This window comes from Ovis canadensis, chromosome 2, assembly GCF_042477335.2.
Source record: "Ovis canadensis isolate MfBH-ARS-UI-01 breed Bighorn chromosome 2, ARS-UI_OviCan_v2, whole genome shotgun sequence".
NCBI lineage: Eukaryota > Metazoa > Chordata > Mammalia > Artiodactyla > Bovidae > Ovis > Ovis canadensis.
The window spans coordinates 204976266-204988462 of NC_091246.1; the positions used below are offsets into that span (position 1 = coordinate 204976266).

Below are 12197 nucleotides of genomic sequence, written 5' to 3' on the forward strand. Positions count from 1 at the left end.
CCTGGTGGACTGCAGTCCATGGAGTCACGAAGAGTCAGACACGACTGAGCGACTTCACTTTCACTTTTCACTTTCATGCACTGGAGAAGGAAATGGCAGCCCACTCCAGTGTTCTTGCCTGGAGAATCCGAGGGACGGGGGAGCCTGGTAGGCTGCCATCTATGGGGTCGCACAGAGTCGGACACGACTGAAGTGATTAGCAGCAGCAGCCAACCTTACCTTCAAAAGTTCATTTTAACACATGAGTCCAGTTTTTCAAAATTGTAAACACAAGCTTTACAAAGGAGATATACTGCCTATGAGAATTGACTAGAATACCTCATTCACACCTGAGGTGACCCAGCTGGCCAATGGATGGGACTCTGGGAGCACAGGGATGCACAGGTCACCCCCCATGATGACATCATCTCTTCCAGTGTTGCCTCACCTCTCAAGGAGTGGCTTCATGCAGGGACCCTGCACCCCTGGAGCATGGGAAGCTTCAGGGAGAGGTTTGCAGGTACAGGCTGTGTGTAGAAATCATGGTCTACATCCTTGGCTTCCAAGTGTCTACCTTTCCAAAAGGCATCTAACAACAAAGGTCCATCTAGTCAAAGCTACGGTTTTTCCAGTAGTCAGGTACAGATGTGAGAGTTGGACCATAAAGAAAGCTGAGCACAGAAGAATTGATGCTTTTGAACTGTGGTGTTGGGGAAGACTCTTGAGAGTCCCTTGGACTGCAAGGAGATCCAACCAGTCCATCCTAAAGGAGATCAGTCCTGGCTGTTCATTTGGAGGACTGATGTTGAAGCTGAAACTTCAATACTTTGGCCACCTGATGCGAAGAACTGACTCACTGGAAAAGACCCTGATGCTAGGAAAGATTGAAGGCAGGAGGAGAAGGGAAAGACAGAAGACGAGATGGTTGGATGGCATCACTGACTCTATGGACATGAGTATGAGCAAGCTCTGGGAGTTGGTGATGGACAGGGAAGCCTGCTATGCTGCAGTCCATGGGGTCGAAAAGAGTCAGACACGACTGAGCGACTGGACTGAACTGAACTGTGGTTCAGGCTGCTGCTGCTGCTAAGTCGTTTCAGTCGTGGCAGACTGTGTGACCCCATAGATGGAAGCCCACCAGGCTCCCCCGTCCCTGGGATTCTCCAGGCAAGAACACTGGAGTGGGTTGCCATTTCCTTCTCCAATGCATGAAAATGAAAAGTGAAAGTGAAGTCGCCCAGTCGTGTCCAACTCTCCATGACCCCAGGGACTGCAGCCTACCAGGCTCCTCCATCCATGGGATTTTCCAGGCAAGAGTACTGGAGTGGGGTGCCATTGCCTTCTCCGTGTGGTTCAGGAGTGTGCTTTTTTTTCTGCTTTTTACTGCTTCTTCACATCCCTCTCTTGAGGATCTTTCTTTTCCCACGTGACAAAAGGCAGACTTACCCCTCACACATTCTGATTCTGACTGAGGGAACTGCCTGCAAGGTGTTAAACTTGCTGGTGCCAATAAACAGGCACATTCAAAATACTGCAGGTCAAGAGAGCTTTCTCTGAAGAACACCCCATACCATCCCAGCAATTACATTCTCCACAAATGTGAATTAACTTAAAACAAGAAAGCAAGCCTCATCCAGAGATTAAGAAAAGCATTTCAAACAAGAATGTTTGACTTCACATATTTTGTTAATAATTTATCAAACTTTATAATATGTTTATGTTTTGACAAATTGTTCATATAGATAAACTCAATCCAGAAATCTATTAAATTCTTACCACCTTAGGATCATATTTTTATTGCGAAGTATCACTGGATAATCAGAGTGGGTTTTTTTTTGACACATTATGTTCGGTAAAATTCTGTGTGAGAAAGTAGAATGGAAGTATGAATTCAAGGAGGAAAAGGAACAATATAAAAAGTTCCTACTATTAAACTGCTTGTTCCTGTATTTTTAAGTGATGATGGAGTATATCAAATCACAACGTGTTTAAATTCCCTTCTTTACATTTTAAACAGTAATAACGCTATTTTAAAAGTCAATATTTACATTATACTAGGAATCACACCCTTTGTAACTTTCTAACTTTATAATGAAAACCTAAAAAATGTGCAAGGGAAAACATAGTTATAAAAATCTTTCAGAGGTGAAAGTTGAGAATAAAGAATGTTGCAGAGCTGTTCTTAAGCATCATTAGATGACCCAGCTTGGCCCTCCGTTTGGTCCCCGCAGGATCAATGGTGGAAATCATATTCTGCCTCTTTTGGGCCTGAATAAGTTCAATACTTTAAATCAAACACCCACACTAACAGTGACTTCCTGTGCAAGTCTTTAAAGAGCTGTTTCGGTTAAAGCCCATCTAAAATCTTGCAAATATTTAAAAAAAAAAAAAAAAGATGATAACCAAACATTTCCTCCTGTACTATTTCCTTGACTGAGGGTGGGGACTTAGGGAGAGGCTATTTCAGATCTGTTCACATCATGACACAATGGGCCATCAGTCACACAATTCTTGATTATTCCTATTTAACAGGGAATCAAGGGGAAAACATCCACTAAAACACTTTGGCAATATTTTCCACCACCAATCCTTTTACTAGGGCTATTTATATAACAAAATCTTAATCACATCCTATCCTTTCTGGCTTCATTTTAATGATTTCAGAAAGAGGAAAGAGAGTAGGAAGGAACCAGGAAGGATGGTGGGGACGGAGAAAACACAGCAGCAGAAACTGGCGCTGGATCATTCATTCATTCAATCAGTAGTTGCTGATAGCCTACTATCAGGCTCGCCAGAGCCCTGCACACTGAAAAGCGGGAAGCACAAACACTTTTCCCCTAGAAGAGAAGGGCAAATAAACGGCTTAGCTTCCACCTTCCCAAGCCCCACACTAATCAAGGAGCTAAAAATGGCTTAAAACCAGAAGTGAGAGGCTCAACCACCACAAAACTTGCCGAGTCCATGTAAGAAGGAAAATGAAAGTACTCATTAAATACGTCTGTATTTAGGCATGTCGGAAGATTAGACAGTTCTGTGAAAAACATTCTCTTCAGATGGCAATTTCAGATATTTCCCATGAAATTCAAAAAACAAAGAACACTGCGGAGGTATTCTGGGGCTGAGGGCATGGGAAACCCTTAGTATTTCAGCAATTCTCCCAGTCACAAGTGTTTTCAAACAAGAATGAGTTTCCATGGCCTTCAGTGTATCACAGTTATTCACCCAAAGTTGAACATGAGGCAATATTCTTTCGGCTCTGTACACAGTGGGCTCACTCTTCTAGACCAGCTTAGAAGTGGGTGATAACAATTCTGATCTGGACGGTACAGATGACATGACTCTAGAACCACATAATAATTATCAGGCGGCAGACTTCAGCACTCTGTCCTGGGGTGTTTATACAGTGTTTCAAGCTGTATCCTAAATATAACTGTAGAAGTGACACACGGTTTCACAAGTGCTGTTTAAGAACAGGATAGGCAAACGAAATGCACCGCAGGCTGAGCTAGGGGAAAAACAAGAAGTCTACCCCGACTGAGAGTCAGTAAGCCAAGCAACATCCAGCGGCCTCGGTTTCTCCCTCTGAAAACTGAGGATTCTAGAGTTCACGTGCCTCCTCCACATGCTTTATAATACTGTTCAGAAAATGGTGGAAGTCTTCGGATACTTTAGGTACAAAGTTTCTATCAATGTTTTCTAAAGTTATGCACTACAAGAAGTTCCTCACAAATCTTCTTAAACAAGTCCCTACAGTCTTAATTCTTTCTCTCTGTAGGCTCAGAAGAGAAAAATGAAGTTAACTTTTAGATGAAAAACCACAATATTGTGATTATCCTCCAGTTAAATTATTTTTTTTTAAAAAGATGACGTGAGTTGACTGACCACCCTTCTGCTCCTCATTAACCAATTCAAGGTGCCCATCTTCTCCCAAGATCAAAGAGAACTGGCACAGGAAGAGTTTTAGAATAACTCAAATGGCTCTGGAAGTGCAAGAATAGAACGTAAATTCTCTTTACAACTATAATGACATGCACATTGGAAACCACACAAAAACATACACACTCACCCAAACTCATAATGCACACAGAAACTATCAGACTTAGCTTCAGAGAGAACTTCCTAGAAGAGTCAGAAATATCAGATAAGTAGATACTATTGATATTTATTTCTTAAATTTATAATCTCCATTTGTAAGAGTTAACTATATCCTTTAAATTACTTAATTGTTTAAACTGGCTCTTTATAAAACTAAAACCATTTTCATGCTCACATTAATCTGGAGTTCCTACTCAAAGAAACTAAAGATAGTATTTTTAGCACACAATGGGAAATAATATTAAGATTTCTGTTTCGCTCTTAAAAATAAGCAGTAAAGTTCTCCTCCCCTGTCTTGGCTCTCTTGGAGTATCAAAAGTATATTTTAACTGTTTCTGAGTCCACATGTGGAATTTAAAAATCCAGTTTAAAAGGCAAATCATTTAAAATATAAACACATGACTTCCTTTTCTATAGTGATTCCTAGAGGGAGGGAAAAAAGTCTGAGTACAAACAAACTGTTTAAAGAGGTTTTGTTTTTTTTTTTAATTAAAAGCATACGACAAAAGTTAACTAAGCTTCTGCTTTCTCCTGGAAAAAAAATAAAGGCAAGACTCCCGCATCTTAATCTAATTAAATCTAACTTAAAGTTCAGTTTAGGTAATACCAAGACTGTAAGAGGGCAGCCCTCAATTTCTGAAGAAATTTCCAAGTGTGTGCTTGCATTAGAGCAAGGGTTGGCAGACTTTCTGCAAAGAGTCAGTAAATATTTTCAATGCTGCAGGTCATATAGGCTCTGTCACAAGGACTGCCCTCTCATGGCCTGAAAGCACCCCACAGACAGTACATAAACAAATAAGGGAGGCTAGATTCTGTTTTATTTATGGACTCTGAAATGTGAATGTCATATAATTTTCATGTGCGTCAAAATATTACTCTTTGATCTCTTTCAACCACTTAAAAATGTAAAACCTGTTCTTCTCACAGGCCATGTAGGCGGTAGGCTGAACCTGGCCTGTGCACAGTGAGTGGTCTGCCAGCCTCTGAGTCAATGTCATAGAAGATTGGATGGGGGGGGGGGGGGTCAGCTCATCTTAGTCAATGTCCTTAGCACATAAAGGAAACTGAGGCCCAGAGAGGTGTGATGACCACCAGGATCTCCCAGCAAATTCACAACAGAAATGGAGGTGAGAATTAGACCTCAGGAAAGGCTAATTGAAAGGTAAAGCAGTGATGAAGAAATGCCCGTCTTGAGTTCAGCTCAAATGGACAGGCAGTGGGTGTTCAACACCAGAGATGTCACAGCAAACTAGTCACCAGCAATAGGAGCCTTCAATACCTGCCCACCCACTATGTAAAACAATTTATCAGTTGCCTGCCCACTACACTGATTCTGGGAGAAGGCAATGGCACCCCACTCCAGTACTCTGGACTGAGAGACTTCACTTTCACTTTTCACTTTCATGCATTGGAGAAGGAAATGGCAACCTACTCCAGCGTTCTTGCCTGGAGAATCCCAGGGACGGGGGAGCCTGGTGGGCTGCCGTCTATGGGGTCGCATAGAGTCGGACACGACTGAAGCGACTTAGCAGCAGCACACTGATTCTGAGGGTTCTGTATCAGCAGTGAGGACCCAAAGATGAGCCAGATACCCATCAGCCTGACTCCGGTCTTCTGGGTACACAGCCCTGCTCATTTCTTCTGCAGCCAAAACAACAACCTCCACTTTGGTTATTCTGATCCTAGAACGCCAAGAAAAAAGGTCAATGTGGCCAAAGAGCAGAGATCAATGTTAAAAATTATTTTAAAGAACAGAGTAGAGAAAGGACGGCCAGCTTCAACCTACCTTCAACAGCATGCCCAACAGCATCTCAGAAACCAACATGGTCAACCTCCCTCTCATACCTACTTCCTTCCCTCTTTTTTAAAATATGTTTGTCTCTTCCTATTAATATTTTTCTTTCTTTAATCTTCTCTTTTTTCTTTTTTTGGTGGGGCGTCTCTGATGGTTCAAACGGTAAAGAACCCACCTTCAATGCAGGAGACCTAGGTTCAAACCCCTGGAGAAGGGACTGTACCAATTCTTATTTTCATTTTCCCTTCACTCTTTTTATTTTGCCCTACACTTTCACTGGGTATAAACTCAACTGAAATACACTTTAAAATTAAAATACACACATGTATTCAATGATTAATTTACCTCCTCTCTAAATAGCATTCTGTAGTTTTAAGAGAAAAAAAAGACTCCAAATTAAAGTGACTTTTTACAAAGGATCTATCATCTCTTTTAATCACTTTTTTTTTTCCAGAGAAATTTAGGGTTTTCTATCCTATTCATTCAAGGCTTGAAGTTTTACACCAGTGCTACCAGAGTTTTTTAGAAATTCCATTATGATGATATTTTACGAAGATTGCTCTATCAACTATTTTGTTCTTACACACTTCCTCAGAAAAGACACCGTTATATACTTCTGTGAAGAGGAAGTGGCATTCTTATAAGCAATTTTCAGTTCTTTTTGACAACTTAAATCAAGAATGACTGCAAACACCTCAGAATTTTTTCAATGCACAATTATTCTCCTATCTAAACATAAGATTCTTCAAATTAAGTGAATTGATGTGTTTAAAATGAAAGAAAAAAGAAGGACCAAAATGCTACAATTCAAATCTCTGGATAGAGATTTCACAATAATAAAACACTTCCTACTAACATTGTTTAAGCTAGAGAGAAAGCTGACCAGATAAATGGGCATAAACTTAAAACATAATCAAAATCATATTTTAATTGAAATTAAAGAGCTGAAATTGACCCTAGAGAGCTAGTCTCTTCAATCTGACAGAAGAGGAACCAACTAGAGAGATCAAAGACTACTGAGTGCCTACCGTGAGCCACTTGTTGGACAAAGGCTTTTCTCACTTGATTTCCACAACTTTCCCATCAAGTATTTATTACACCTATTTTATCATCAAGGAAAGTGGTGTCATGGCAAGACTGATACAGCTAGTTAGGAGCAGAGATGTTCTTATAGCCCAGATTTCCAGGTATCGATTTAAGGATCCTTTTAACTATGCCACTCCCATGTAATATTTTTGGAAATTGCTCATTGTGATGTCACAATATTTTAAAACATTTTAAATATAGAAAGAGAGTACCCTAGAAACTTGACATAAGACTCTTTGCTAAAGGACAGAGCTCCTCAAAACAAGATTATTCCTTCTTGACTGCTAAGAAAAGGAGCATTAGCAGTTAAACGTTACATGCACCTCATGGGCCCCAAGACATAATTGTACTGAGGCTCCTAGGCACCTAAAACCCCATTCACTTGGCTTCTAAATGACTTCATGACAGAATCATTGATTCAAGTTGTAGCTGGCCATTTCTCAAGTTTATAGTCTATTCTGATATCTGAACTCCATTAAGAAGGATAGGGAAAGATTTTCACACTTGCAGAAATAAATGAAGATATTTCAGCACGCCTAAAGAAACACTGAAATCCCTGGAGCAAGGAGCAACACCCATTTCCTGTTCAGGTAAGAAGAGAGGCTGCCGGGAGGGTGGGGACAGCAGGGTCATTAAAATGGAGCCCTATAACTGCTTGCTGTCTTAAAAAAAAACTACCGGAATTAAATAGAAATGAGGTTAAAATGTTAATGTAACAAAATGATTTTTGGCAACTCTAGTATCTCAGATTGCCCTGGAAAAACCTTACCCTGAAAGAGTTCACAAAAACAAGCCTGGTCTTCTTGTGACTTTAAGGCAGATACTCAAATATCTGACTAGAGTCATGAGGGCCACTTTCACTAAGTCAACAGGTGGGGTGAACCTCACAACTCACTCAGAAGCAAACTGCTTTAGTCAACAAAACTAGCAGAACTGTGTGCTTTTCTGACAATCAAAAGGATTCTAAAAATTCAACTGAAGATATTCCATCAAGTGAGAGTAAAGGGCTCAGAAGGGGCACAAAAGGAGCCAGAAGTGAAAGAAAGGGAAACCATTTCCAGAAAGAGTAAGTCACTAAAATATTTTAAGTGTCCTGGTCAAATATTAAGGGTTTGTGGGGGATTTCTTGTTTTCTATGATAAGGATCCTCTTTTTAAACATAACCACAATACCATAATCATTCTTTAAGTCATCAAAGAGCCAGTCAGGATCCAAATGTCTCCAACCATCTCTTAGAAGTATGTTAGTTTGCATCAGAATCCAATTAGTCTTAATTCTCATTTAATCTATATATTTCCCCTCCATCTTTCTTTTTTCTTGCCCTTTTTAAGAAATGAGGTCTTGTTGTAGAATCCCCATAGTCGGCATTTTTTAACTTAAAAAATGTATTAAGGCTTCCCTGGTGGCTCAGTGGTAAAGAATCCACCTTCAAATGCTAGAGACACAGATTTGCTACCCAGTCCGGGAAAATCCCACATGCCGCGGAGCAACTAAGCCCATACGCCACAGCTACTGAGCCTGTGCTCTAGAGCCCAGGAACCGCAACTGCTGAAGCCCGAGCGCCCCAGAGCCCGCGCTCCATAACAAGAGAAGCCAACAGTGAGAAGCCTGTGCGCGGCAACTGCAGAGTAACCCCTGCTCGCCGCAACTAGAGAAAAGCCCACGCAGCAACAAAAGCCCAGCACAACAACAAATAATTACTGTTTTTTACTGTATTAGGTTAAAAACAGGCCATCTCTAGACCTACTACATTATTCCATCAATGTCCCATACCATGAAGACTATCCAGTCTCTTTCAGTGAGGTCCATGCTACTCCATGATACATGTCTGTCCAAAAAAAAAAATGTTGCCATGACAAGTAATATATGCAACATTCTATTCAAGTACTAGAGGGTGTCATGGAGACAGAAGACCCATAGCTAACACCTTACCTTATGCTATAGTACTTTTGGAACAAACTGGGGTACAAGTTAGTTTTTAAAAGATCATGCCTAAGCAACAAATGGAAATAATGAGCTCTGTCCAAATGCAAACTCACGTAGGTCTCCAAGAGAGGACACATAGTACCTATCAGAAGAACTCAAGTGAGAAAGATTCGTTATTAATAATATACATACACCTCTCCTATCAAGTTTGCACATTAACTATTTCTTCCTTTAATTCTTCTGCCTTACTAGAATGAACTCGGTGCTTCAGTAAATACACAGCCCTCAAATACATGGTATGCCACTCATCTGGGATGTGTTCCACCCACAACTTGCTGCTTAAATAATTTCTTTCTTCAAGGACCAGTTGGACTCTCTAGCTCCTGGAAACCTTTACCCATTTCTAGACTCCTGGAGTCCCTAATTAGTACCCCAAAAATGTAGTCTAAACCTGCACTATAGCTGTGTTGAGAATAACAGTGCACATGTATTAAATAAAGATTTGAGGAAGGCCTTCCGTATACAAGGCATTCAAGGTCATCTCTAACAAGACCATGAGTTCCATGGGGAAAAAGGTCTCTTGTGATGCTATACCTATTTCAGGAGGCTAGAAGCACAGTGGCTAAGAATATGTACTTGAAGTCAAGCTTGCACAAATGTGTTGAATCACAGACTCATAATTACTTAACCTCTCAGATCTTTTTCATCATCTGTAAAATAGAATGATAACAGCCAGTCTTTCATAGAAATGTTGTTAGGATCAAATCACATAAAGCATGAGTATCAACCTGTCTTCAGTTCAGTTGCTCAGTTGTATCTGACTCTGCAACCCCATGAACCACAGCACACCAGGCCTCTCAGTCCATCACCAACTCCTGGAGTTTACCCAAACTCATGTCCATTGAGTGGGTGATGCCATCCAGCCATCTCATCCTCTGTCGTCCCCTTCTCCTCCTGCCCTCAATCGTTCCCAGCATCAGGGTCTTTTCAAATGAGTCAGCTCTTCACATCAGGTGGCCAAAGTATTAGAGCTTCAGCTTCAACATCAGTCCTTCCAATGAACACCCAGGACTGATCTCCTTTAGGATGGACTGGTTGGATCTCCTTGCAGTCCAAGAGACTCTCAAGAGTCTTCTCCAACACTACAGTTCAAAAGCAGCAATTCTTCTGTGTTCAGCTTTCGTTATAGTCCAACTCTCACATCCATACATGACTACTGGAAAACCACAGCCTTGACTAGACAGACTTTTGTTGACAAAACAATGTCTCTGCTTTTTAATATGCTGTCTAGGTTGGTCATAACTTTCCTTCCAAGGAGTAAGCGTCTTTTAATTTCATGGCTGCAACCACCATCTGCAGTGATTTTGGAGCCCAAAAAAAGTCAGCCACTGTTTCCAGTTTCCCCATTATCTTGTCTCCTCATTACCAATTCTCTCTAGTCTTATCTGTTCTTATTCTTTATGGAAAGAAGAGGAGTAGAGGACTCCAACAGAGTTACCGCCACCGAGATGGAGTTCAAACACTCCTTGATGGTTTGAATACATGGAAGATACACTTTGCCATGGGTGAGTGTCCCTTCCTAAAATATTTAGGATCCCTTTTCCTAGTGTCACCCTGATACTTTCCCTGTGAAGAAATGGAACTTGCTCATAACTAAATACAATGTAAACCTATCTCCATCCAAATTTAAAAAGAGCGGAAACAAGAAAAAAAAAGACCAAAAATGATATTTTATCTTCTGATGGGGCCAATGGATGTATGGATGTGAAAGCTGGACTATAAAGAAAGCTGAGTGCTGAAAAACTGATGCTTTTGAACTGTGGTGTTGGAGAAGACTCTTGAGAGGCCCTTGGACTGCAAGGAGATCAAACCAGTCAATCCTAAAGGAAACCAGTCCTGAATATTCATTGGAAAGATTGATGCTGAAGTTGAAACTCCAATACTTTGGCCACCTGATGCAAAGAACCAACTCATTGGAAAAGACCTTGATGCTGGGAAGGACTGAAAGCAGGAGAAGAAGGGTATGACAGAAGATGAGATGGTTGGATGGCATCACTAATGCAATGGACATGAGTTTGAGCAGGCTCCGGGAGCTGGTGATGGACAGGGAAGCCTGGCGTGCTGCAGTCCATGGGGTCACAAAGTCAGACACGACTGAGCAACTGAACTGAACTGGGGCCAAAAATTTACTTTTGAATGGAAACCCAAGAAGCTCTGCTTACAGAAGCTTTTCCAAATTTCTGAGTACCTCATGAGTAAAAATCTTTTGAACATGAACATATATACACATATATACATATTTATTTCACTTAAATAGTTATTGAGCATTCACTGTGTGCATTACACTGTTCTAAATGCTTGTAATTAATAAAGACTTTTGTTGCTGTTGTTCATTCTGTTGAGCATTTAGGAAGTCGGGCCTGAGGCAGAAGTGCACCTGGCATGACCAACTGTTACTGAAACCCTGTACCTGTGCCCAAAGCACAGTGAGGTCAAACAATGCCAGAACCAAGCTTGGAACAGAGCAAGGGTCACTGCAGGGCCATGCCAAGGAGACGGGTGGCACATGCCTTTAAAACCCCAAACTCCCCAAAAGCTTTTATTAAAGCTCCTTTCTAGGAAAGGTGAGGGAGGTGCCTGGTTAGTTGTTGCAAACTTCTTGGTATCAGATCCTTTGCTCTTGAAGTCAAGCCATGGTCAGGTAACAATGTTCCTGCAAATCTTCGCCAAATGTTATTCTCCATTCTGACAAGAAAGGACAAAGTCCCAAGGCTCAAATTTCACCCTTCGAGGTCCAGATCCTGGCTAAGAGAAGAGAGATCTCAGCTGGCAGCTCCCTCAGGGCCAGGTCCCCACGTCTTGCCCAGCCATTATCAATGATGAAGCTGGGCGCCCAGGACACAACTGGCCCTCAGGTTCCTCAGGCCACCCAAAGCAGGGTAGGGGGAATGCAGATCCCACAGACTGCAACCTACGCAGACTGCTGCTGCTATTAGGTTGCAGAGACAGGGATTGGGGAGAGCTTCACTGCTGCCTCAAGGCCTGGGCCAAGGCTAGTGGGTGGCCTTGGTGAGGGCTCTGGAGCCCTGCAGGACAGAGCACCCAGCATGCTCCCTGGGCCCCCCAGCGCACCTGCTAACCAGAAGCCAGTGGGTGTGCTGGAAGGCTCCAGGGAGAAGGCTGGTATCAGCCTCTTACCTCACTCCCCACCTGACAACCACCACGCCCACCAACTGTTAGCTGAATGGCCCACTAACTGTGGCTTGTTGACTGTTAGCTCCTTGGGGGACGGGCCCCATTGTGCTGACCAATTGCT

The 12197-nt window shown here is 41.8% G+C and overlaps 1 protein-coding gene across 3 annotated transcripts in view; it reads right to left on the reverse strand.

Moving 5' to 3' along the window:
- ANKRD44 (ankyrin repeat domain 44) overlaps positions 1–12197 on the reverse strand; it is a 315568-nt gene that overhangs the window by 294468 nt on the left and 8903 nt on the right. The window lies entirely within an intron of this gene.